The 27,036-nt window shown below is 43.1% G+C and overlaps 1 protein-coding gene across 4 annotated transcripts in view; it reads left to right on the top strand.

Annotated features, from left to right (window-relative positions):
• The window catches only part of NCALD (neurocalcin delta), a 371,302-nt gene that overhangs the window by 1,713 nt on the left and 342,553 nt on the right, over positions 1–27,036 (top strand). Inside the window, exon 1 of one of the 4 annotated variants that reach the window (XM_025870924.2) lies at positions 6,698–6,767. The exons of the other annotated variants lie outside the window; for them this stretch is intronic. The gene's annotated coding sequence lies outside the window, so the exon portion shown is untranslated. Of the gene's footprint in view, positions 1–6,697; positions 6,768–27,036 lie in introns of those variants that run through there. 4 annotated transcript variants of the gene reach the window in all.

The raw sequence follows: 27,036 nt of genomic DNA, 5'->3' as shown, positions 1-27,036 counted from the left end.
GCAGAAATGTGAGCTCTTAATCGTTGTTGTTATATGCCCCCTTCTCGTGGCTTCTACCGTCACTGATGCAGTTCATGTCCGTATCGCTTGCCTGAATTGCTCCAGTTGCCTTCACACCGGGCTCTTTGCTCTGAATCAGGACACTCTTGCTCCAGCCCATTTTCCAAACTGCAACTAGAATGCTCGGTTGGAAAACAAAAATCTACACCAGTCTCGCTGCTTCATTTCCTTCAGAGGTTTTCCGTGGCTTTCAGGATAGAGTTCGGACTCCAGGGAATTTTATGACCTCCCCCTCGTTTCCTTCCCAACCTCATCTCCCCAGCCTCTCCCTCTATAGCTTCAGCTCCTCCCACCCTTCCTCGTCTGGGTAACTCCTGTGAATTTTTCCCTACTCATCTGCAGCAACACTGCCTGCCCGCAGACCTCTTGGCAGCCCACCCCCCACCCCCCCAGCTAACGGAGCTGTGCTTGCTTCCTGTGACCATATTGCCTACCCCCCGCCCTGCATACCCCTCCCAGTGCCCTCCATCATCATCTATGTCTCGGTCTTCCTCACCTGCAAGCGCCTTGAGAGATGGATTGTGTCAGTAAATGTTTGTTAAATTAATAAATGAACGTCAAGCAAAGCTCAGTCCTTTTGACGAAAGGCAAAAACAAACATGCAGAATGATAGAAGGACCAAACCAATCTTTAGTGTAATACTGTACAATAAAAAACTTTGGGAGATATTAAGGAATCAGAAGTTGGTCAAAAGCAATGTGGCATACTATCTTGGAACCATTTCAGAGGTTTTTTTTTGTTTTTTTTTTAATTGTAAAGGGTCAGACTAATAATGGGGAAATGGAGTGATTTGAACTCTTCCCTTCCTTCCCTCATGAAAAGGTGGGGCATCTCACATTTGGCTGTGAGGGTGGAGGTCCAGCTCTTTGAAGTGGCTGTGCAGTGAATTTGGTCCTGAAGGCAGAGGTGAATGTTATCACACGCAGGGGCTTTGTAGATCTTCCTTGGATTGTGGCTTCCCCTGGAGCGTGGATTTCAGCTTGTCCTGGGATTGGTAGGAAGAGGAGGAACTATGCCACCATCAAAGCTCCTCTGTTACATTTCAGGCAATTCAGTATGTTCTGTAGGTGCATTTCTGTCTGAGGCAGTATTTCCAAACATTCCATTACTGGGCTTTCAGGAGCCTTGTGGAGGGAGCTAGGATGGTGCCCATTTCTCTGGGACCATCTCAGCATCTGATTTCAAGGCTCCAGAGCAGGGAGTTTTGTACAGCTGAGGAATCAAAAATGCTTTTTTCATTTTTTAAGGGTTGTAAACAAAACAAATTAAAATACAAAGAAGAATATGTAATGGAGACCATGACTAAGATACTTACTACCTAGTTCTTTATAGAAAAATGTTGCCAACTGCTATTCTGGAGCTGAGACCGTTGGTTTCACTTTTCTTGTCATCTTTGATTGATTGGTAATGGCTTCCTGGAGAGCTGGGTTGACTAGGAATCCAAAGCTGGATCCAGGCTCAGCAGGGAAGAGTTCTGTGGTCAACTAGTGATGTCTGTCAGGGCATGGGATTAGAAAGTGGTGGCCTACAATTTTTGTTCTTACCATCCTTCTATCTTTATCACCATGAAAGAGAGTATCATTGAAGGATAATGAAGGCAGAAATCAGGGACAGAACACATGAGTTAAAAGTCAACCTTAGAAGAAGCCAGGAAATTTCTACCACTACCATACACTATCACCACCTTTAACATTAGTAGCTTCCATTTATCCAGTGTGTACTATGTATGTACATAAGGATCCCATTTAAACTTTGTAATAATTTTTTTCAGGAGATACTTATTACATTTAAGACTCAATTTTGTTGCAGGTGTAAAATAACTTTAAGTAAAAAAAAAAAAAAGGAACATTATTTTGGCTTTTATAACTCCTCAGTCCAGGGGAAGATACATCAGGTATGGCTTGATCCAGGGCTTAAGCATCATTACCAGGGCCTGATCTCTCTCTCCATATTTCTTGGTTTGCTTTCTTGAAGTTGGCACCATTTTTAGGTTCCATTTCATTGTGGGCTTAAATGCAGCCAGAAAGGGAGAAACTCTATCCCGGCATCACTTGCAATGCTGTGGCTTTATTGGCTTTGATTGGGTCCAGCTCCTCTTCCTGTGGCTGCAGTGCCACACATTAGTAGAGCTTGGGCTTGATCAGGTTTTATCCCTGAGCCATAGCTAAGAGGCAGGTAGCAGGGTAGTTCTCCAGGAGAATGTTGTTGGAGAACATTGTTATACTGTCACCAGGAGATGGGCCAATGGATGATGGATTGAAAAGGAACAGATGTCCACCATAGTACTGCTAGCATTCCCCCTTCATAGAGGAGGGAAACAGGTTCAGGGACACTCCGTAACTTGCCCAAGGACACATGGCTAGTAAACAGTGGAGTTCTAATTTGAAACCCACGGTTTATATGCTTAGTAGAATTACTTGTGAACAGAACAATTTTTTTTAAGTAGGCTCCGTGCCCAACATGGGGCTGGAACTCTTGACCCCGAGATTAAGCATCTCATGCTCTGCCAACTGAGCCGGCCAGGTGCCCTGTGAACAGAACAATTTAGAGTGAGCTTCGTAAAAAGCTCCAATCTATTATATCTGAAAGTATAGCTAACTAACTTCAAGAAGTGCTAAGTACTGGCTGGCTAGAGGAGATGAGGAAAAGAAAGACATAGACTTCTTTGGCTGGATTTTTACTCACATTTTCAACCAATATTTTTTTTTAGCAGTTTCCACATGTTCAACATGTGTTAAGTTCTAGTGTTATAAGATGAATAAGATCTAGTCCCCTACCTTTAAGAAATTTATATTCCATGAGAAAGTGCAAGACATAATTGGAGGACAGGTTGACTGGAATGAGGACTGTGTGGGGGCAGGTGCAGGAACAGAGCCCCCTCGATGGGGACAGGGACCTCCCAGTTTGTTTCCTGACACATCCCCACTACAGTGCTTTGTGGGATAGGCAGGCAATAAGTGCTTCTCGAATATGCTATCTATTTCTTATTGTGGCTAAATACAAATAACACAACATTTACTATGTGAGCCATTTTTAAGTGTCAAGTTCTGTCGCATGGAGGACATTCACATTGTTGTGCCCCTCTCACCACCATCGGTCTCCAGAACTTTTTCATCTTTCCAAACGGAAACTGTAGACCCAGTATACAAAAACTGTCCCTCCCCCGCTCTCCCCAGCCCCAGGCAACCACCATTCATTCTACTTTCTGTCTGTAGGACTTTGACTACTCTAGGTACTTTGTGTTAAGGGGAATCATACAACATTTGTCATTTTGTGACTGGTTTATTTCACTTAGCGTATTGTCTTCACGACTCACCCATGTTGTAGTGTGTGTCCAAAGTCCCTTCCTTTTTAAAACCGAATAATAGTCCATTGTATGTATACACCACATTTTGTTTATCCATTCATTTGTCAGTGGGCACTCGAGCTGCTTCCCTCCTTTGGCTATTGTGAATAATGCTGTTGTGAACATTGATGCACACATATCTGTTCAAGTCCCTGTTTTCAGTTCTTTTGGGTATATGCCCAGAAGTGAAATTGCTGGATCATATGGTAGTTTTGTTTAATTTTTCGAGAAACTGCTGTACTGTTTTCTACAGCAGCTACCATTTCACATGCCTATCAGCAAGGCCCATGGGCTCCAATTCCTTCACATCCTTGCCAACACTAGCTATTTTCAGGGTTGTTTTTTGTTTTTTAATGTAATAGCCATCCCAGTGGGTGTGAAATGTTTAATATAGTCTCAAAAGTAGATTGGGATCGAATTGTGAGGGACAGTAGTAGAGCCTGAATTTCATTCAGAGGAACTGTTGAGTATTTGTTGCCCTGTGGCACCGGTGTGATCACTGCCTCACATTAGAGAGAGAGTGAAGAGAAGAAAGACAACAGAGGAGTTAGGGGGCTCTTTTAATTATTCAGATGAAAGAGAACCTAATGGCTTTCTCCACATGTATACAACCGAGGACCACGCTACATGGTATTGGACTTGGGGAGGACAGGTAAATGTAGCACCGAGCTACCTCCTGACCAAGGATGGCACAGACAAGTTGACTGCTGTTGGTAATAATAACAACTATGACGGCAAATGCCTCGATGCACTTTCTGTGAACACAGCAGTGTTCTAACGTTCATTGAATTGATTCTGAGAAGTCCTTTCGAGGGTTTATCAGCCAGGGTCCCACAAGGAGGCGGATGACACACTCCTAGAGTCTGCCTGAAGAAAGTTTGGTGAGGGGACTATTTACAAAGATGTGGTTAGCGTTAAGGGAAATCACCAAGAGTGGCCAGCAATGCAGGTTAAGGCTTCACTACCTCAGCCCTGAGAGGGTGATGTGAGAGAGCAGTTTCTGGAATTGCTCTTTAGTAGAGGAATGCACGCCAAACTGTGGCCTGGCACAGAGGCATCCAGGTGAGTGAGTCCCTAACCACTCTTTTCTCCCTTCTCTGTTCTCTACTGGTGGCTCCCGACTGGCCCACCTAACCAGAAGCCAGAGGGCAAGAACACTTGTTGGCGTAAGGGCTCGCCTGCATGGAGAAATCAGCCTCCCAGGGCTGAGAGTGGAGTGGGGAAGGGAGGAGGCTGGATGTGGAGAGGAAAGCAGAGAGGACCCAGCAGGAGGAGGGAGCACTATGATAATCCTTATTTCACAGGTGAAGGAACTAAAGCATCAACACTAATAAGTTGTGAGGCTGGGATTTGAACCCAGCCAGGAACATTTCCACTGTACAACCAGTCAGATCTGGAATGTTAGATTTTCCCCAAACCTGGGTGTTTTGATTCTTTGGGAATAATCTGATTTGTACCAACTTCGCTTGGCTGTCAAAATATAGAGTAAGTTACTGCTCAGAATTTGCTCCCCCCCCCCCCCCTCCAAAAGACGTGTATTTCATATGTAGGTTTCATAGCCCAATGATTATATTTAGATCAAAAAAATCTTTTCTATATAATTGGTGGGGGTGACAGTATATCCTTGAAACACATGTGAGAAAGATATAAGTTTGTTTTGTTTTGCTTTTAGTTGAAAGCTCCAAAGGAGTTGACAATGTAACTTGGCTGCTTAAACATTAATGAGACCTTGGGCGATGTTAGAAGAAGAGCATCCAGAACAAGGGAGATGGTATTTCTCTCTGTGCTATTTTGGCAGGAGGGAATGAATGCAGAAAGCAGTGTCTTGTGAGGGAGAGCCCACCTCCCCCAAGGCATGACTGAAGGGCTCTCTAGCCAGAAAAAGTTCTGTGGGAATCCAATTATTGTGGTCTACAAATACACGAAGCATTGCATCAGAGAAAAGATCTATTCTGGGGTCAGAAGTCGGCCCCCGGTACAGAGTGGGCTGCATTGGAAGGCCTCATATTTTCCATGCCTGGAGGTTGTGAAGCTGAGGCCAGGGGTGAGCGATGTGGCTGAGGGCTTATGTTAGTTTCCTGTGGCCTCTATAACAACTTACCACAAACTGGGTGGCTTAAAATAACAGAAATATATGTTCTCACTGTTCTGGAGGCCAGAAGTCCAGAATCAAGGTATGAGCATGGCCAAGCCTCCAGAGGCTTCGGGGGAGAATTTTTGCTGGTCCAGTCCGGCGGCTGGTGGCTGTCAGCATTTTGGGGCTCGAGGCTACATCACACCCACTCTGCTTCCGTGGTCACGTGGCCTCCTATCTCCAGGTGTCTCTTATAAGGACAGTTAGCATCTGCTTTAGGGTTCACCTGGGTAATCCAGGGTTATTTTACTTTGAGATTCTTAACTTAATGACCTCTGCAAAGATCCTTTTTCCAAATAAGATCACATTCACCTGTTCCCAGGGTTAGGCGGTGGACGTGTCTTTTGGGGGGCCACCGTTCACCCCACTACAGGGCTCATGAGGGTACCCTGCAACCCTTGATCTTCTGATTCTGTCATGATGCCCCTAGATTTGATGTACCGCCTGGATTCTAGGCTCCTTGACACAGTCGAGGTTTGGTAAACCCTTTTGATTTGATCTACTGAAATGTTATTCTAACTTTAAACAACAAAACAAACAAAACACTTAAAATCTACCATCGCTTATTTCGGACATGGAGGAGTGAGTGGAAGAGGCTATCAAAAACCAGTTTGATCCCTGCCTCGGATGGAAGTTTTTTGTGCTTTGCTTTGCCCAGTGGCCTTGGAGGAAACGGAGGGGAGAAAGAACAGACATTGGCCGTGTTCTGGCTTCTCACCTGGACCTTCCCAGATGCTTTCACAATGGTAATTACTCAGAGGAAGGCTAAGGATGTTGGGGTCTCTCAGGAAAGGGAAACAGCAGCAGTATAGGCTCCAGTTTCTAGGCTTTTGGAAAGCATCAGCTTAGAAATATGGTTTGTAAGTGTGGCTGGCCCATCAATGAGCCGTCTATGCATGTGTTTTTCAATACCTTGTCCCAAACTGGGGCCTACGTACACTGGGCACACAAGGCAAGGTCAGGGGTAGCTCTGGCAATTACCTGGCTAATTTGAAGACCACATCCCATCAAATGGGGGACATCAACAGAGTGCACCCAGGGCATAAATTATTCTGCTTGGTTGTCTGCACTGATCACATTAACTGGGTAAGAGCCAAAATCCATTCCCTCTGTGCTGTGGGGAGGCCGTTGTAATTAAGTTCCGTTTCTCTCCAGGGGACAGCTGATTTTGGTTTCTCAGCCACTTTGCAGTTTAACTTCAAAAGAGAAAGAGGAAAGAAAAAAAAGGTAAACTGTTCCCTCACTTTATTATTCTATATATTCTGCTGTATCATTGTGACTCTGGTTAATATTAACTTTGGGTCTGTTTGCTTTGAATAATATACTTGGAATCTTGTGATACTTAACAGAATTTAGTCTCACCAGCTGAGGAAAATGGTTGGCCTTGCCCAAGACCAGCTACTTAATTTGTGAGGCCCAGTACAAATTGAAAAATTGTGGGCCCTTGGGTGCCTGTGTGGCTCAGTTGGTTAAGCGACTGCCTTCGGCTCAGGTCATGATCCTGGAGTCCAGGGATCGAGTCCCGCATCGGGCTCCCTGCTCGGCAGGGAGTCTGCTTCTCCCTCTGACCCTCCCCCCTCTCATCCTCTCTCTATCTCATTCTCTCTCTCAAATAAATAAATAAATAAAATATTAAAAAAAAAAGAAAAAATGTGGGCCCTTGTTTAAAAATTGTCAAGAATTTCAAAATGGTGTCAGCAGAGCATTAGACCAAGTGTGGGGCCTTTTCAAGCATGGGGCCGAGTGTAACTACGAAGGGCACTTGCTGGTGAACTGGCTCCGGCCTCACACCTAGGCTGAGGATGACATCATCTTGCTAATGTAGCACCTTCCACGCCCCTGCAAAAAGTGACCGGGCCAGTTTACTCTGCCTCAGTGGGAGCACACTCTTATGCAGGGGCAAGGACACAGCAAGCAGGCTGGACACCTCTTGTTGGCTCTTCTGTGTTCTCTTTCCTCCCTCATCCACCTGCTCTGTGCCCCGAGAGGCATCAGGGGCCATCTTTGTCTTTGATTTCTGGTATAATTTGGCCAGTGGTGGGTCCAGCCTGCCACTGGGAGAGTGGGAGGAGAGTGGGGGGGGGTTGATTATTTCCCCTTTCCCTCCTGCTGGGTTGCATGCTGCAGGTTGGCTTCATCTGTGTGCTGAAGGCCACAGCTCCTGCCAGGCACCTTCTCCATCCAGCCACCTTCTTTGGAGTTCCTTTACGCCCCCATCAACCCCCACATCACACCCTGAGGCCTGGGGAGGGTAATGGCTTCCTGCTGTTGCCAGCCTTCATTGCTTTTCTAAACCCTTCCTTACTCTTTTCTCAGTACCTCTCCAATAGGAGGACTCCTCAGTAGGATGAAAAAGCACCCCCTGTTTCCTACCTGGGCCCTGGCTGATTGAGCCGCCCTCTGCCAGGGTTGGACCATACCTTGCGCTGCTAGAGAACAGAAAGAGAAGCTGATGGCTCTCCTAAGTGCTGCACCAACCCCCCGGGTCAGCCTGGGCCAACAGGAAGCAGTGCACACACATCCGCAGGGGCAGGGAGCATACGCTTTGGAGTCAGGCATTTGAATTCTCTTACCAGAGAATACTTGACACTTGGACGAGTCATAGAAAATGAGCATAATGACAGTTCACTTCTAGGGTTGTTTTGAGCCTGGAGTGAGATCATATGGGCATCATGCCTACCACGGTGCCTGGTGTACAGTAAGTGCTCAAGAAGCATGGTTGCTTTTACCACAATTTCTATGGCGTATCTCACTCAAGGGCATCCACTGTCTACTTGGTCTCCCATCTGAACTGCGGCTTATGGCCTGGACTCCATGAATGATTATCAATTTTTCACTGCTTCATTATTGTTTTGGGTCTTGTTTCTGCCTTCTCAGATTGTAGTGTTCTGGAAGTCAGGGATTCTATCTTATAAAATTTTTTGGAACTAATCTAAGTTCTCAACATAGTTGCTAGCATGTTGTTATTTGGTCAAGAAATATGTGTTGGTTAAATATAAGGGGATCGTATAATTTATTGTTCACACTGGGATACTTTTGAAAGTGAAAGAGGAGTATTTTTAATAATTACACCAACACAAGAGGCACAAACAGGGACTGTCTTAGGCAAACAGGGACATAGAGTCGCTCTAGTTAAGTGCAGCATAAGATAGTTTTCCAAATGTTTTAAAATTTGTCAGCCTACCCTCTTTTGTATTAGTCTGCCTTGGGTTTATGAGATCAAAACATGAGATTTAAAAAATGTAGGAAAAATACGTCTAGCATTCCTAGTAGATATTTGGCCCAAATTTGAGGCAATGAATTAGGGCTTCTTGTATAGCGACCTACCTCTATATCTTATTAGCCTACTTTACACTGGATACCTACTTACGTGACTTTCTTCTGTACTTACCTTTTTTCTCTTTCTATATATAGTCTAGTTATTGTCCTTCTTGCAATAGTGATCACTTACGTTCAGAGATGGCAAAAATAGATTTATATACATATATTTTTCTGAACATCTCTGTCTTTGTATTTCTGGTTGCCTAGGTGACATTTCCAAGAGAATGTGTGCTAATCTGCTATTATTACAGCAGAGATAAGATGGAAACTATTTTTAGGCCCTTTTATACCTCCCCTTTTCTCCACCAGACCATTTAATTGGTTTATTTCTTCTGTTTCTATTATTGGAAGGCCACGTGTAACTTCCTTCCTCTGGTGCTGATTTGGGGACTGTAACTTTCTGAAAATTGATGTAATTCAGTCCTTTCTTCAATCAGAATTACGAAATCTGTACGGATAGTCTATTCACTTGGGTAGTTGATACCAGTTGTTTTTCTTACAGATTGTCCAAGCCAGGCTTAGGCAGGAGAGATTTGGGGCGTAAGTGAAAAAGAACGTGGGTGCAATGTGTAGTTCTGTAGCAGCAAGAGCATATCCACTCCGGAGCCCTGATTAGCCTGGCTTTAGTCTTCACGCTGTCGCTTACTAGAGCACGGCCTCCTGGAACTTGTAGCTTTAGGTAATAACTGGTGCAACCATGGTCCTGCTTCATGGGGTGGTTGTAAGGGTTGAGAAGGTTAAGTGGGCTAACACAGGTGAGCGTGCGGCTGCAACATTTCCCCTACAGAGGTTGTGCTGCTAGTGTGGCTGTTCTTTCATAACAAAGGTGCAAGTGCACCACCATTCAGAAAAAATACTGTCACACAAGATAGTGCAAATACTTGAATTTACTAAGGAGATAAATTCAAGGGATCATTCTTTTTTTTTTTTTCTTTTTGTACTGGGGAAGATTTTACTGAATTATCTAGTATAGATGCACTATGGAGCCAATTCTGTGATGGAGGGAAAAACAGAGTATCCAAGATACACAAAGAAGCGACGAACTGGGGGACATGCGCAGAGTGATTTGAAAGACACAACCCACTGCACCTCCCCAAGTGAAAAGATATATGGAGATGCCTCTGTTCACTCATCTTTCATTTTATATCACTAATAAACCATTAACAGGTACAATCATCACTGGCCTTTGATCCGTGGAGCTTCCATCATACTCTTACACTCAAACAATATATTCTGAATCCTTCCTGGACACCAAGTTCCAGGCACTGGGCTGACTCCGGGGGAATAAGTATGTTTCAGGCTGGCTCCCCAGCCTTTGACTTGCTTACAAACATGCTGGCCAATCATTACAGAGCTCCTTGATTCGAGGGACGACAGAACGAGTGTCAAGGGATCCTGGAAAAGAAAAAATGAGGGGGGTAATTGAATCTTAGTGTACGGGGAGGGTGAGCACCCATGGTCAGGAAAGCCTTTTCAGGCGAGGGGAGGTTAATGAGGTAGGTACTTTTAGAATCCCCATTTTACAGAGGAGAAATAATACAGTCAGAGATATTCCCTTGTGTCAGGCTGCATAAGTACTTGAGAGAGCCAGATTGAAATTCTAGGTCATTTGGTTTGTAAAACACCATATTTTCTCTCATTGACTACTACTAAAAGCACTTCATCTGACTGTTTCCCTTTACTATATCCTGAAATCCTCTCAGGTATGTTGTGGTCACTCTCCTCTTAAAAGCTGGTTCCAGCTGTGAATACTAAAGGGCTCTGGGAAGTTCTGAACATTCTCTATCCCAGGTAACAGCTGTTCCGGAGAGCTCCTCTCTTAGAATTGTAATCCATCATCCCACTAAGTAAAGTGCTCGACGTCCCACAAAGATGCTTCTAATGTCGCTGTCACTTTCCAATCTGCCTGTTCCTTCCTATTCTAGAAAAAAGGCAGAAACATGTATCGGACTTGTTGGTCTCACAGCAGATCCCCTCAGCATTAGAACATTCCAGAGAAGCAACGTTCTCCTGGGTGTCTGGGTCTTCCTTTCAGATTCCATTTCCCTTTGATGAGGGATTATTTCACTGGAAAAGGGATTTTCATGATCCTGGTTGCCTGATGCCAGCAGAGGGTCTCGCTCAACACCTGCCCAGCTGCTGAGGAGGGAGAGAGGCGTGCGCGGGAGCCACGGGTAGCCGGGATCATTCTTTTCCTTCACTAAAATTGTTTTTTACTAATATCTTTTACTAACATTTTCTTTTATAAGTTGGCGTTAATATTTGGACTATTTTCTTTCATTATTATTTTTTAAAGATTTTATTTTTTAAGTCATCTCTATACCTAACGTACGGCTCAAACTCACAACCCTGAGATCAAGATCAAGAGTTGTATGCTGTATGGACTTAGCCAGCCAGGCTCCCATTGTTTCATTATTTTTACGTAAAGATATATATGATGCATATCTCTGAAGTACCATGCAATAAGAGAGTGTGAGTGTTTATCTGACCCTTTAATGCACCCGAAGGGGAAATATTTAGCCTGACTCAGTATTAGGGATAGGGCCTGAAATACTGCAACAGGGATCTGAGATTATTAATTTGGATTGTATGGCAAGTGTGAGAGGAGAGATGGACTTTAATCTGTTGTTACTTAAAACTGTTTAATATTGGGGTATGGTCCTGGCTGGGTTTCCTATGGTTCTCACTCTTTTGCATTGTTATTCTTTTTAGATAAATAGATTTATCATTTATCACTTAGATTTAGCATTTGATAAGTAAGGTAGATTGCTACCTCTTTGTCCTGGACTTTGTTTTGCTGCCCTTGAGGATAGAGAAAGGGAGGAGGAAGCATATAGATGGACAGACGCACAGACAGACACACACACACACACACATTTCTTTAGACATGTGATCTAAAATTTCTAATAGAATACTTACAGGAAGAGCCCTTTGAGGGGCTTTTGTACTGTGACTCGTTGGAAGGGGAAGATTAGGATTTGGGAAGCCGGTGATGTTGAGTTCCCACCAACTCACCCTTTGGAAGACATGACAGTCACTTTCAAGCCAGGCCAAAGGACAAAGAGTGAGAAGCAGGAGTCAGTTCTGGCCTCAGAAGTTTCTAGAGAGAGCAACAGGGAGACTGTGCCTTAGATTTTTCCAATGCAGCCATTTAAAGAATATGTTCCCCAGACCTTGGCCACTGTTCCCTCCATACCTTCGACCCAACCATTATAAAAGTAAGGCATTATCATGAAATAAGATCTGCATACAATAGAAAATTAGAAGAAAAAAAGTTACCATAATCCAAACTGCCATTCAAAGGCAAACATGGTTAATATTGGGAGCATTTCTATTCATGATTTTTATGAAGAAATATTTTTCTTAGTTACATAGTCATATTTTTATATAATTTTAAAATTAGTTTTTCATTTAACTGTATACCCTAAGCTGTGATATTATGATATAATAAGAAATATATATTGGGTCTCTGTCCCCAATTCCTGGCACAGAGCTCCTTAAAAACCCTTGGAATTTCTGAGTGATAGGGGTAAGAAGAGTGTCCTTTATCGTTCATAATAAACCCCTTTCAACCACATCTGCATTTATGCTAAAGGGGTGACTCTAGGAAGAGAGAGGCAGGTTGCCAAAGAAACCAACCATATGATTAGAGGGTTGAAAGTTTCAGGCTTCTCCTCTACCCCCAGGAAGGGAAAAGGGGCTGGAGATGAAATTCAATCACCTGTGGCCAATGATTTAATCAATTGTGTCTACATAATTGTAGAGCTTCCAAAAAATCCCATGTGATTTCACCATATGTGGAATTTAAGAAACAAAGCAAAGGAGCAAAGGGACAAAAGAGAGAGAGAGAGAGAGAGAGAGAGGCAAACCAAGAAACAGACTCTTAACTATAGAGAACAAACTGATGATTACCAGAGGGGAGGGGGGTGGGGGGATGGAAAAAATGGGGGGGGGGGATTAAGGAGGGCACTTGTGATAAGCAACAGTGTTGTATGGCAATGTTGAATCCCTCTATTGTACACCTGAAACTAATATTACATTGTATGTTAACTAACTGGAATTGAAATAAAAAGTTAGAAAAAAGCCTGAACAGTTGAGTTCACAGAGCTCCCAGGTGGCTGAGCACATCTAGGTGCTGGTAAGGTGGTCTGCCCAGAGAAAACATGGACGCTCCACACCCCTTCCCCCACACCTTGTCCTGTACATCTTTTCCATCTGGCTGTTCTTGAACCATATCCTTTCATAATAAACCAACAATCTAGTAAGTAAACTGTTTTCCTAAGTTCTGTGGGCTGTTCTGGCGAATTATTGAATCCGAGGAGGGTGTCATGGGAACCCCTGATTTACAGCCAATTGGTCAGAAGTACAAGTATCTGGAACTTCAACTGGCATTTGAATTGGGGGGGGCAGTCTTGTGGGACTAAGCCCTCAGTCTGTGGGGGCTGCACTGACTCTGGGTTGTTAGCATCAGAATTGAATCTGGAGAATTTTATATTTTGTTTTATATTCTTTGTAGACAATGCTTAATTAGGCATATAATATTTCATCAAATGGATATCCCTCAGTTCACTTAGCCATTCCATTATTGGTTATTTGGTCAAAATTTTAAATAATTTTTTTTTTTGCTATTGTCAGTTTTATACAAAATCTTTTTCTCTAGATAAGATTATAGCCTATGATGTATTTCCAGTGGATTTACTAGGTTGGATGTTTGAACTTGTGTTAAAAATTCTCAACTCATTTTGCCATTTGCTTTCTAAATGGAAATCTGGAAATTAATTTGGAAGTTTAAGCAATTTGCATTGTATGACTGTGTTGGTTTCATCTATTTGTCTCTTACCTTGAATATAATTACTTTGAAATTCTTTTTCTAATTCTTTTTCTATTTTTGATCACCAAAAATACTTTATTTGCCTTTCTGCTTCTCTGATAACTAGTGGAGTTGAACAGTTGTTTTCAGATTGTATACTAGTTGCATTTCTTCTTTTCCTGATTTTCTATTGTATATGTTCTTTGCCTTTAGATGTTTTTTGCATCAGTCATAATTAATTTTTTTTCAAATTATAATTCAGGACAAACACACATTAAGGGCTTTCCTGGCCAGTCTTTACTCCCATGCCTTCCCAGTTGCTGGTGTTAAAGGCCTAAGCTGTGTCTCCCTACTTTTCTCCTTGTTCGTGCATACAAATACAGTCTTTTTTTAAAGATCAAAGAGGCTCATTTTTTATTACCAAAACAGTCATATAATACACATTTTTCTATAAACTTGATTTGTTTTTCATTAAAATATATCTCATGGGCATAAGGTCTTTAATAATTTGTAATAAAATATCTTTGGGCACATTTGCTACAGTTATTTCCCCAGTGAATTGCTTGCACATTTGAATCAGTTTTCAGTTGGTAAGTGGGCAAATGTTTCACTATGATTTCTTCTATTGATAGGACAGCCTGCTCCATTCTTTCACAGGGTTTGATAAATAGCTCTGTTTTCTACTGGTTTTAAAGAATTCTTCACATTAAAAGCCCCATATTATTATTTAACACACTATAATTTATTTTGGTGTAGAGCAGGGAGGCAATGAGGAAGTAAACTGATTATTTTTCTCTTTTAAGTTGCTAATTGTCCCAGCACCCTTTACTAAATGGTGTTTTTCTTTTTCTTTTAAGATTTATTTATTTAAGGGGCGTCTGGGTGGCTCAGTTGTTAAGCGTCTGCCTTCAGCTCAGATCATGATCTTGGGGCCTGGGATCGAGCCCCACATTGGGCTCCCTGCTCAGCAGAGAGCCTGCTTCTCCCTCTCCCGCTTCTCCTGCTTGTGCTCTCTCTGTCCCTCTCTGTCTCTCTCTCTCTGGCAAATAAATAAATAATAAATAAAATCTTAAAACAAAAAGATTTATTTATTTGAGAGAGAAAGAGAGAGAGAGAGAGAGCTTGTGAGCAGGGGAAGTGGCAGAGGGAGAGGGAGAGAGAATCTCAAGCAGACTCCCTGCTGAGCATGGAGCCTGATGTGGGGCTTGATCCCACAACCCTGAGATCATGACCTGACCCGAAATCAAGAGTCGGATGCACAACCAACTGAGCCACCAAGGCGCCCCGGTGTTTTGTTTTGTTTTAACTTTCCATAATGCAAATGACTTTTCTTATTTGTGCAACCATAAACAAGTGGCATCGTAATCAGAAGGGTCTTTTCTAAGGGAAGGACGGTTTTGCAATTCCCTGGAATGAGGTGTTTACACCGAGAATAACTCGGTCCTGTCAGGCCCAGATTTTGCCTTGTAACATGGACATCCCCATGCAGCTTGCCGGTGTGTCTGAGAAGACTGGAGTGCGTCTATTCGTCTGTTTCTACTGCGTTGCCACCAGTTGGTAGAACCACAAATATAATCTCATTTTACAGGTGAAGAAGCCAGCAAATGTCAGTGAGTCACTCAGGGTTATTCCTGCTTTTCCATCTGACCATTTATCATTTTCTATCATGCTGTCTGTTGTTCTGTTTTTCCTTCTGATTCCCTTTTATAGTGTTAAATGTAACTTTGAAACCTCAAGTTTGATCACCACGTAGGGACTCTCAGGGAGGTCAAAATGACAGTTTTGCCTAGAAATAAGCGCTCTTCCGGGAGTATTATTATTGTTATTTATTTATTTAATAAACATCTGTTGTATGTCTGCTCTGTTCAAGGCACTCTGCTGGATATGGGAAATACAAGGTGAATAAAACACTTTTTACTCTCCCCAACGGATTTACACTCGTTACTTTAGCGTTGTTTTAGTTACTTTTATTAAGTTGAGTTCTTCACTAAAGGATGTCAGTATTTCGTGTTGCCCTCACCCTCATGTCTTGAAACCTCATGACAGGGGATGATGTTTTCTACGGAACAAGTCTTACGAATGCATTGGATATTGTACCCTTATTCAAAGCACTGCCGTGCGGTACTTAAAACACCTGAGGACTTGCCCCATGCATATTTTACAAGTTAAGACCAGCCAGAGACCTGCAGTATCAGTGTCTCCTGTTTCTAAATACGCTTTTCGGCCCCAGCGTCTCTTCCTTTGGACATTTAGGTTACTCATTTGGCTAACCAGGATCTAAAAATAAACCTAGAAACTTTGGGAGGTTTTTTTTTTTTTCCCTTGGCTGATTGATGTGTGTTTTTGTGTCGTCCCAACTGTGCTGTGTAACTATTTACTTTTGCATTATGTATAGTACTTAGCAACCACCGTGGACATGAAAGCTAAGAGCACAGGCAGTCCCCAGCTGAGCTGGGGGAACGGGCCAGCCCAAGCCCTCAGAGAATTCTCCTTCCCTCCCCCCCCATTCTTGCGTGCCGTGGCCCCGGCCTCCACCCTGCTCGCCTCCAGTTCCTGCTTTCTGCCTTCTCTGCTAGTGGCCAAGTGGGGACCCGAAGGAGGGACCAGAAGGACCCCTTCTGCTTCTGCCCTTACCCATCTTGGTGCCCTTTGCTGGTCAGTGTGGGTGGGATGAGAGGAAGGAGGGCAGGCCTTGGCCACCACGGATGTCTTGGCACTGGTGACAGTCCTGTAGGGTCAGAAGCCCTGAAACACTATGTCTTATTTGGAACTGGGAATGCATTTTCATAAAGGAAGGTCACGCCTTGTGTCTGGACCGTGCAGGACCCACAGGACAAAACGATGTGATTCCTTAGGAACTCTGGGGTTAGGATGGCTCTTTTAGGGAGACATCGTCAGTGCTTGGAGAAGACATTCTGGAGTCTAAGCATTCCAGGTTGGAACTTGATCAGAGACGTAGCACGATTAGCGTGTAATTCAAGGACTGACTGTAAAGTCACAAATTGGCTTATCCCCACTTGGGAATGTCCTCTTGCCTGAAACTCCGGAGTGTGCCTGATGTGTTTAGCTCTTCTCTCCCCTGGTCCTCTTCTGTAGCTGTAAGAATACGCTAGTTCTCTGGCTTTTAGAGCAATAATTGTACTCAAAAACTCATATCCTGATTCTACCAAAAGAAGGGAGGGAGAAAGACCTAGAGAATATAAGTTTAATCCTTTGATTATTGCCTTTTAGCAAAGAATGCAAAACCAAACACACCAGAGTCTTTGTGAAAGGCCCTTGTTTTTTTGCCTTAAGAAATCAAATTTCTCTTCCTTTCTCAGGACTCCTGTATGCCTCTTATTCTTCATACGTTTTAGGGAACAGATTTGAAGAATATTTGTGTGGACTTTTTTTCCCCTGTGGAAATGGATTTTTTTTCTAAATAAAAAGGATATTTGAAAGGTGATTCATATCATCTTTCTTTAGCATTTTTTTTTTTTTAAGACTGGAAAGCATGGACCAACAGTTCAGAACGATTGAACAATATTTTTTGGAGAGGGACAAAGTCCGTACAGTTGTTTATGTAGCTTTTACAGAAGGGGACAGAACAGCTAGAGTAAAACCGTCAGGCTTGAGGTGAATTTTTTTCCAACCTCAGAAGGGGTGGGCCTGCTCAAAACAGGAAGTAATCACAGTATAGTGGTTTGAGTCACGAGGGAAGGCTTCTGGATTTGCCTTAGCTGTTTCCGTCATGCCCAAAGTCTCCTATTTCTCACAGCACCTGCATCTTTTGCGGGGCACACACACCGTGCCCCCGGCACCTGCCTCACAAGAATAATTTGCTGTAAAAAGAGCTAGAGCTGGAAACTGCAATTGAAGAGGAGGCTAAGCTTTGAGCAGTTGTAGGCAGAGAGGAGAAGTCTTGGGAGTTGACCTGTCAGCCCTGGTGTACAGAATTAACTAGTACTCAGGGGTCAGTGGGGGGACCCAAAAGGGCACAATACAGAGCAAGGATGAGAACATCATACTCTCTTTCAGGTGTTACCGGATTCAGCACTTCTGCATGCTACCCATGGCTAAGGTTTTCTCCCGTTAAAGAGGATTTTACACTGTAGCTGTATCTGGAGATTGACAGTTCTATATATATGTATATATTGTGTAGAAATATATTCATATTCAAGTTAATCATTTAGTGAACTGTTGCTTTAGTTTGGGCCCTCTCGATGGTCAAGGACAAGGACATCACTCCAACTCATTCAAATTCAAGGGGCTCGTTGTGACATCACTACAACTATCATTGTGCTATTCTGAGTATATTATCACACAGACTCTTCTCCCCTACCCCGGGAGGCAGCGGGTTATTATCCTTATTCTGTTGAGGAGGAGCAGGTGTAGAGAATGTGGCCTCAGGCACGTGGATGGGCAGCAGGAGTCGAGACACACACCCAGGTGGTCACTTGGGAGCCATACTCTCTAACCCCTGGACTGCTCTGCCCCTTGAAAGCGTTCTGTGCCTGTGAAACAAAGCAGAGCTGGGTCTCATGGTGGCCAAAACATAGGTCTGGAAAATTGGGAAGGGAGTCAGTATCTTTCTCAGAGGTCATATGGTCTCTGCTCAATTGCCTTCTCTCTTTTTCTCTCCTACCTTCTTTTGCTGATTCATTTTACATATGGCCCCTGAATGGCCAACCCATAAGGCTGCTGGCTGAGACCTCAGTATTTCCTAGCTTGAACTTGTAAGTGAGGGCTTCCTATTGGTCCAGCTCACCGAGCCAGTCCACATAGCCATTGGAGCCTGGCCAGCAAAATAATTAGCTGCCTTTGGGTTGGTTGTTCATCCCAGGTCCATTGGTGGGCTGCCTCATGCACAGACTTCTTTAGCATCATTTCCCTGAGCAGGGGAGTGTGGGTAAGGCAGCACATGCTGGAATGGGAAGTTGTTCATAGCAGGGATTTAACATCTCTGGTACAAGCTCATTTTACACTTTAATATTGGAAGCTAACTGCTTTAACACTTCTGCTACCTTTATAAAGTCTCAGCTTAAGGGAATCTGTATCTGCTATGACTCTTTAGGTTGCCACAGATAGGAACCTGATTCAAAGGGACTTAGAAAAAAAATCAAATTAATCGGTTCTTGTAACTATAGAGGCAAAGGTGTGGCTGAATCCAGGTCTCAAACAATATCCTCAGAAATCTCTTTGCTCTGCATTTTTCTGCATTAGTTCATCATCAAGCAGGCCCTCCATTCATGACATCGAGACACTACCAGAAGCTCCAGGTTTACTAGATGAGACACCTCAGCAAGCAGCTTCTCTTTCCCTATAGTTCCATCAAGATTTTCCATTCTCATTGCCCTGAATGGGTTACATGCCGGTCTTTTTTTTTTTTTTTTAAGATTTTATTTATTTATTCATGAGAGACAGAGGAAGAGAGAGAGAGAGAGAGAGAAGCAGAGGGAGAAGCAGGCTCCCAAGGAGCAGGGGACCCAATGCGGGACTCGATCCCAGGACCCTGGAATCATGACCTGAGCCGAAGGCAGACACTTAACCATCTGAGCCAGCCAGGTGCCCAACATGCCAGTCTTTCAACCAAACATGGCAGCCACGCTGATTGGTCAGTCCTGGGTCAAGCTGACCCCTGGAGAAGGACTAAACCACCCTCTTATTAAAGCACATGGACTGGGCATGGGGGAGTATGGTCTCCAGTGACAAGTGAGATTATGTTCAGGTATGTTATAAATAACAGGAAACCCATAATCAAGATTTTGGGACTCAGGGTAAGCAGTCTGAGTCACTGACCTCATCTTATTTGTATGTGATAATTCCCAAACCCTAGGAAATCCAAAGTGTTTGGAAAAGCCTAAATCTTCGGTTTGTTAGGTCATTAATCCTGAAAGATGATGCTATTAAACCAAAGGAAATTATTATTAAGATGTGCATCTTCTTGGGAAAGTTAATTGCAGGATGATGGCTTTGCCTTCAGTTTTTATCAAGTATGGGGTTAAGACTTGAAAGGCTTTTGTTAGGTGCCCTCTGTTTAAAGTCCAAGTTATTCTGGCATTGAAATGAGTTTGGTGAATTACATAAAGGTTTTATGTAAACTTTTCTCAGAGCCTAGGATTTAAGACCCAGTTTATCTAGGTAATGATTAAATTGCCTTGTTTATATATCAATGATCCTAACACCCACTGGGAAATAGTTGCTTTGTTTTTAACTATCTCATAAATCAAAACTTCAAGGCGGGGAGGTTAAAATAGCAAGTCCTCATGCTCACAGATATAGGTTGAATCTATGAAACCTCAGGTCCTGAGCATTAGTTTGGGGGTAGGTGTGTGTGTGTGTGTGTGTTAGTGTGTGTATAGATAAACTTTATGCTGACAAAGTTGCCCCGTCTCTTTGCTTACTGTACATACTTCAATGGGCCCAGCTGTCTTTGACAACAAACGATCAGTTTCTTTTGCCAATCAAAGTTTTACGGACAGTTGCCTTAATTTCTTTTACTTATTTAAAATTTTATATTTATAGGATTTAAAAAGCCCCTTCGTATGCCAAAATGTGTTTCTTTTCTCTTGACTTTCATTTAATTCTGCAACTATTATTTGGTTTTATGCTGGTTTGAGGTTCTCAAATGCAAACAACAGTGCCCACTCTGGCTAGTTTACACAGAAAGGGAGGGTTTTTTAAAGGATATTAAGAGCTCGAAGAATTTCTGGGAGGACCAGAGTCAGACTTGGAGTCAGACCACTTGGACCAGAGTCAGACCATGTAGCCAGAACACTACACAAATTATACCTGGTGGCTCCAGTGGAGACCCTAGTGTGGCTACCAAAGAACATAGGTCCCTCTGCTCATACCAGAGAGTGAGTTCTTTGTGCCGGGCTCCCAGAGTTCCCATCACTGTTGTGTCTGCAAACTGGGTGTCTCTCTGCCACATTCCACCAATCCCCACCACGGTGAATTCCACATGATACCTCCTTCTTTCTTTCTTTCTTTCTATCCTTTTTTTTTTTTTTTAAAGATTTTAATCTATCTGAAAAAGAGAGCAAGGACGTGAGCACGGGGGAGGGGCAAAAGCAGATTCCCTGCTAGGCAGGGAGCCTGACGCTGGGCCGACCCCAGGACCCCAAGGTCATGACCTAAGCCAAAGGCAGATACTTAACTGACTAAGCCACCCAGGGGCCCCAGTACTTCCTTCTTTAACCCTACTCTTCTGAAAGGAATTTTTGCATGGATGCTGCTGACTGATGGAACCCGGGTCACATGCCTGTACCTTAGGTGCAAGGCAGGCTGGGTAGGCAAATGCCTGACTTCCATCTTGGGGAGGTGAGGACTCGTAAGGTAGGCAGTTTCTCAAATGTGGAAGAGTATTCCAAAAAATGCTCTTTGGTCACAAAATATGAGAAATCACTACCCATCCTCAAGAAAAGGGTCTTATCTCTGGATACTTTGTTGTTCTAAAACAGTGGTTACCATTCTTAGCTGTAGGACAATTCCCTACTGAGTGTAATTTGAATGACCTCAGGAAGGACCCCCTGGCATGATGCCATATAGGAGATTCATGACTTTTAATTAAGCAGAAATCTAGTTACCTCCCAGGCCACACATCTCTTTACTGCCCTTGGTTGCCTCGACAGTATCAGCTAAATCAGTCTCATACCTTCCCTGTACAAAGGCAGGGGGTTGGTCTATTATAAAGCAAAGATGAGGCTTCTGATGCTCAGAGAGGGTAACCCACCTGCCCAAAGTCACACAGCCCATCAGTGAATATAACCCAAGGCTGTTTCCGAGCCTACTCCCTTAAACAATTCTGCAATATTGCCTTTGGAAACTTGAGGGTTTTCCTCATCAGTAGTGTGTGATGGACCTCTGCTGAACCCCAGCATTGTCCTTCTGCCCCTTCAAAGATGAATTGTGCAATACAAGTGAGGAGTGTGGGATTTACCTTATGTCTTTGCCATGGCTAAGCCTCTGATAAAACCAGGAAATGAGTATTGTTATTTGCAAATGGAAGCGTTAAAGACATTCACTGGAAACTTCTAATTATATGGTTTTCTTTATAGTATAATTCACTATTAGATGGTGCCAGGGACTGAATTGTGTCCCCCCATCTTTCCCAAATTCATATATTGAACCTTAACCCGCAGTGTGACTGTATTTAAAGATTGGTCTTTTAGGGAGATAATTAAGGTTAAACGAGGCCATAAATAAGGGTGGAGCTCTAATCTGATTGTATCCTTGTGAGAAGAGGAAGAGACACCAGAGATCTCTCTCTTCACATGCACAGAGAAAGGATTATGTGAGGACACAGTGGAAAGGTGGCTCTCTGTAAGCCAGGAAGAGCACCTCACCAGAAAAACAACAACAACAACAACAAAAACAAAAAAAAAAACGAACAGCACCTTGATCTTGGACTTCCAGCTTCCAGAACTGTGAGAAAACAAATATCTTTGTTTAAGTCACCCAGCCAGTGGTATTCTGTTATGGCGGTCTGAGCAGACTAATATAAACAGATTTGCCTTAAATCCTGAACTGGGAGGTAGGAATGGTAGTTACATATGGAGCCAAAGCTAGAGGGTGAGACCACATCTGGTCAGGGGAGCAGAGGGAGTACCACATGAGAAGGGCACTAAATACTTGTTAAATTTAATTGAATATTACTGTCTAGCAATCAATTAATTCAAATTACACTTTTACACTAAAGTCATTATTTGCTTCATCTCTAGAATAGGAGTAATAGGAAAGGCACAAAAAATAAAATTCGTTATTTTGAAGAACAGAGGATGCATTTTAAGGGTTATCAGTTCTGTTCCAGAGTCACATTTTTAAAATAATGACTTTTAATAATAAATGTTAGTTTATTCTAAGATGTTTTATTATTTTGAAATTATCACCCCATTTCCCAAGTTTGTGAGATAGAAGATTAAAACATTGATTTTTTTTTTTTTTTAGAGGTGTTATTTATTTGTCAGAGAGAGAGAGAGCACAAGCAGGGGGGAGCAAGGGGGGGGGAGAAGCAGGCTCCCCTCTGAGCAGGGAGCCGGATATGGGGCTTGATCCCAGGACCCCAGGATCATGACCTGAGCCAGAAGGCAGATGCTTAACCCACTGAGCCACCCAGGCATCCCAACATTGATTCTGTTTAAAATTCAGGTTCCCACAGCCCCATTTGCAAGAGTTAGGGGGTGTTAATACTATTAAGTTGTCCTTCATGTGATTTGCATAAATGCTGCTCACATTTTTATTCCAGCCTTTCTTCAGTGGAACGTTCGTTTCTTCTCTGAGACTAATGTGGGAATCTGTTAAACTGGCCAACACACGAACAGCCTGTTCTTACATGTGCAGGAATTCTAAAGGCTGTCATTTTAGATATACAAAAGCAAAACAAAACACACATAAAACATCCCATTTCCACTTGTTTGTAGCTTCCTAGAATAAGCTTGTGGTTGTGCTATACTTGTATGCTTTAGAGTCGATGGCTAGGCCGGCCACACGGGTTGGAAAGAACTCCTGTGCACAAGCTGATGCTGTTCAGGACTCAGCTTGCTCCCCTCCACTGTGCCTAAAGAGAATGCTGTCAACTCACCATCTAAATCAAGAGCTGCATGCTAGAGGCCTGCAGACGTGCTTTATTTGATCTGTAGTGTTTTTGGAACTTAAAATTTGTTGCCAACTTAAAAAAAGAAAATAGAAGATGTCTCATAAAAATGTGGATTTCAGACTTCTCTTGAAAAATCATAATATCTGCCTATAATACTAGTCCAAGTCCTACACGGCAGCAGTCAGCGAGCTAAGCAATGCCTGTTCTTTTTAGAGAGGACACACGCACCCTCGTTCACCAGTCTCCACTCTTCCTGCTGTTACAAACCTCACTCTGCTTTACTCACCCCCAGGCCTGTCTACCCCTGTAAGCATTTTCTTTTTTTGGGTGGTGGTGGTGGTAAAATATACATAGCATAAAATGTGCCGTTTAACCATTTCTAAGTATACCGTTGAGTGGTATTAAGTAATATTCACATACTGTGCAACCACCACCACCATCCGTCTCCAAAACTTTTTCATCTTTCCCAACCAAAACTCCGTATTCATTAAATAACTTCTTATTCCCCACCACCCAGTTCCCTGGCAATCACCATTCTACTTTTTGTCTCTGAATGTGGCTACTCTAGGTCCCTAACATAAGTGGAATCATGCAGTATTTGTCCTTTGTGACTGGCATATTTCACTTAGCATTAATGTCTTCAAGGCTCCTCCATATCGTATATGTGTCAGAATTTTTTTTTCCTTTTTAAGGCTGATTAATAGTCCATTGTGGTATATGCCACATTTTGTTTATCTGTTCATCTGTCAATGGACTTGGGTTGTTCACCTTCCGGCTATTGGGAATAATCCTGCGATTAACACGTGGGCACAAATATCTCTTTGAGTCCTTAAGCATTTGCAGTTTGGGGCAATTTTCTCGATAATTTCCCAGCTATGCTTTCTTTCATTCGCTGGTCTCCCAAAGGCAAAGCCCTCCAGGACCAGGCTTTGGTTTAACAAATTAACTTCTTTGGGAAGCACTGAAAAACCTTCTTCAAGACATCTCATGAAAATGACTTCGATTCCTTAAAATTGTAAAAACTGGTTATTGTGAGATTTTCAAAACTTAATATCATATTAATAAAAATATCTGGAAATACCATCTTATAATTTAGTCAGTCTTGAATTTAGTTATGAAAAACTCTTGTTTGAGGAAGAAATTTGCAATGTATTAGGTTTTCTTGATCCAAATGAAGATTGTTCATCTTCCTTTGGTGTGCTGTGTATGCTAATGAGACCTTTTTCTGGTAGGTGTTGATAAATGGGAAATATAAAAATAATTTCGATTTTATTTCTGAATTTTCAGGTTGCATTAAGCTGAGAAAAGTGTACTTTTTTTTTTTTTTACTGAGTGCTAAAGGGAAAGGTCAAATAAGTTTTTGCTCTTCTTTTTGACAGAGCGCTATTTCTGATTTTTTATTAAGGATAACATCAGCCTAAATATCACTATCTGACATAGGCATATGGCACTTCCATTTCTTAATTATGCGAACAAAATCTTGATGTCAACTTGGAATTTAGATTATTTAGATAGGCACTGGGCTAGAATTTGGCTTGCTGATATTTATTTACCATTTTGGACTAATGTAGCTGTGGACATAACTTCAGGAAATCAAGAGGGCAACTAGTATTGCTTAGAGAAAAGTAAGCTCTTTAAGAAACAAATTGTTTCTTTTTTTTTTTTAAAGATTTTATTTATTTATTCATGAGAGAGAGAGAGAGAAGCAGAGGGAGAAGCAGGCTCCCAAGGAGCAGGGAGCCCGATGCGGGACTCAATCCCAGGACCCTGGGATCATGACCTGAGCCAAAGGCAGACGCTTAACCATCTGAGCCACCCAGGCGCCCCAAGAAACAAATTCTTTCTGAGTACTTACAAAGGAGTTAGAATTTACAGTGGAGATGCAAATCTCTTCCTTAAAGATGGTCCTCTCCTCATAGCTGTTTTCCAACTACACAAGATTTTAGAGCTCCCGGTTTTGGTGTTTTCTTAAAAGCTTTATGATTGCATTTCTTTAAGAGTGTTTTATAAACTAGACTTTTAAATTAATGCAGCAAAGCTTTGTCTGAATTACTGCTATAATTTTTATTATTTTCAACGTGCCTCCAGTTTTTTTTTTTTAACATTTTATTTGTTTATTTGACAGAGAGAGACACAGTGAGAGAGGGAACACAAGCAGGGGGAGTGAGAGAGGGAGAAGCAGGCTTCCCGCCGAGCAGGGAGCCCGAGCAGGGAGCCCGATGCGGGGGCTCGATGCCGTGGCTCAATGCAGGGCTTGAAGCGGGGCTTGAAGCGGGGCTTGAAGTGGGGCTTGAAGTGGGGCTCGATCCCAGGACCCTGGGACCATGACCTGAGCCGAAGGCAGACGCTTAACGACTGAGCCACCCAGGCGCCCCATTGTGCCTCCAGTTTTAAGAGAACATGCCACTCTTCGTGTGCGTGGGCAGATTTTTTTACTTCAAATGGGCTTAAGCATTCAATCATATTTCCAAGGCCAATTCTGTATCATGATATAGACTTGTCTTTCGATAAGGACTTACCCCTTTTTTTTAAACTTATTTTACGATTTTATTTATTTATTTGAGAGAACCCTAGTGGTTTAGTACACGCAGGTCAGTCTCCAGGGATGTGGAAGGATAAAGAGGGGTCATCCAGTCTTCTTTCTCACTCTTGGTCTTCTTCTGACCTGGTCCTAAGGCAGACCTTCTTCGATGTGCCCACGCCCCTCCTAGGACTCGTCCCCCAGGCGCAGGCTATGCTTCTTGTACCATCTCTGCCGCATGCCTTTGCCAGGGTGCTGCTTGGGCTGTGTGGAGAGTGCCGTCCACATCCTGTGCGTGGCTTCCTCAGAGACTGTGCCGTGTGCCCAGCTTCGTGGCCCTGCCTTTGCAGTACATTCTGAATTGTGTTGGCTGGTTGGGGGGCTGGAGTGGGGTGAGGGTGGCAGAGTCCAAGGAAAAATGAGAGAAAGAGATAGAGTGACGATTTGTTATGCTGTAATTTCAAATTTGACAATAATGCCTTATGTACCTGTCAGGGCTGCAGGCTCTGTTTTGTCAGATGACCAGACAGGTGCTGTCAGGGCAGAGAGCAGGAGGACCAAGGCTTCACTGGTAAAAATGATGGGAGAAGTTGATGAGAGTCCAGAATGAGGAGGCACTTTGAAAAGAAGTTATTGATTCTTGCCAGAAAATGGGTGCTAACAAATAAGCTCTATCCAGCCTCGTGTAGGCATCCAGAACTCCTGGCCTTGGCCTTCGTAACTCACCCAATTTCTGTTGAAACAGCATCTGTGTGTGTTGACCTTATCGGGAGTAATAGATCTGGAATAAACAAACATGTTTGGTGATGAGTCGCAGAGGGCACAAACACAGTAGCCAGAGATAATAAAATCGCCTCCTGCTTGAGCACACTTGGGTTTGGAGCTTGGTGTGGCGTCCCCTTGGTTGTGACTATGAACCCTGGAAAGTAGGCACGGACTATCAAGTGTGGTATGAATGTTAGATGTAGTGAATGGGCCCCTTGTTTGCCTTTCTTCACTTTTGTCTCCTGTCTTAGCGCTTTTCAGGTCCCTAATGCCGTGTTGACCCTTTTGTAATATCTTAGACGTTACACATCAGGCTGTGACTTACGTGAGTTAAGACTACGAAGCATAGGTCCGTTATCTGGGAATCGCCAGCCTTCTCAGATCCCTACACATCCATGACTTCTGGCTGTGTCCATGTCTTCAGGGCTGTGATCCTATCTCTCAGAAGTCACCAGAGAAGTAATCCTTCGTGACTCGTATGTCTTTTCCCTAGCTCACCCTG

The sequence above is a fragment of the Callorhinus ursinus genome, unplaced genomic scaffold (genome assembly GCF_003265705.2).
Source record: "Callorhinus ursinus isolate GAN/ISIS: 27379988/994484 unplaced genomic scaffold, GSC_fseal_2.0 scaffold5, whole genome shotgun sequence".
Lineage (NCBI taxonomy): Eukaryota > Metazoa > Chordata > Mammalia > Carnivora > Otariidae > Callorhinus > Callorhinus ursinus.
The sequence above is the reverse complement of the archived record's forward strand: the minus strand, read 5'-3'. Positions and strand labels throughout refer to the sequence as shown.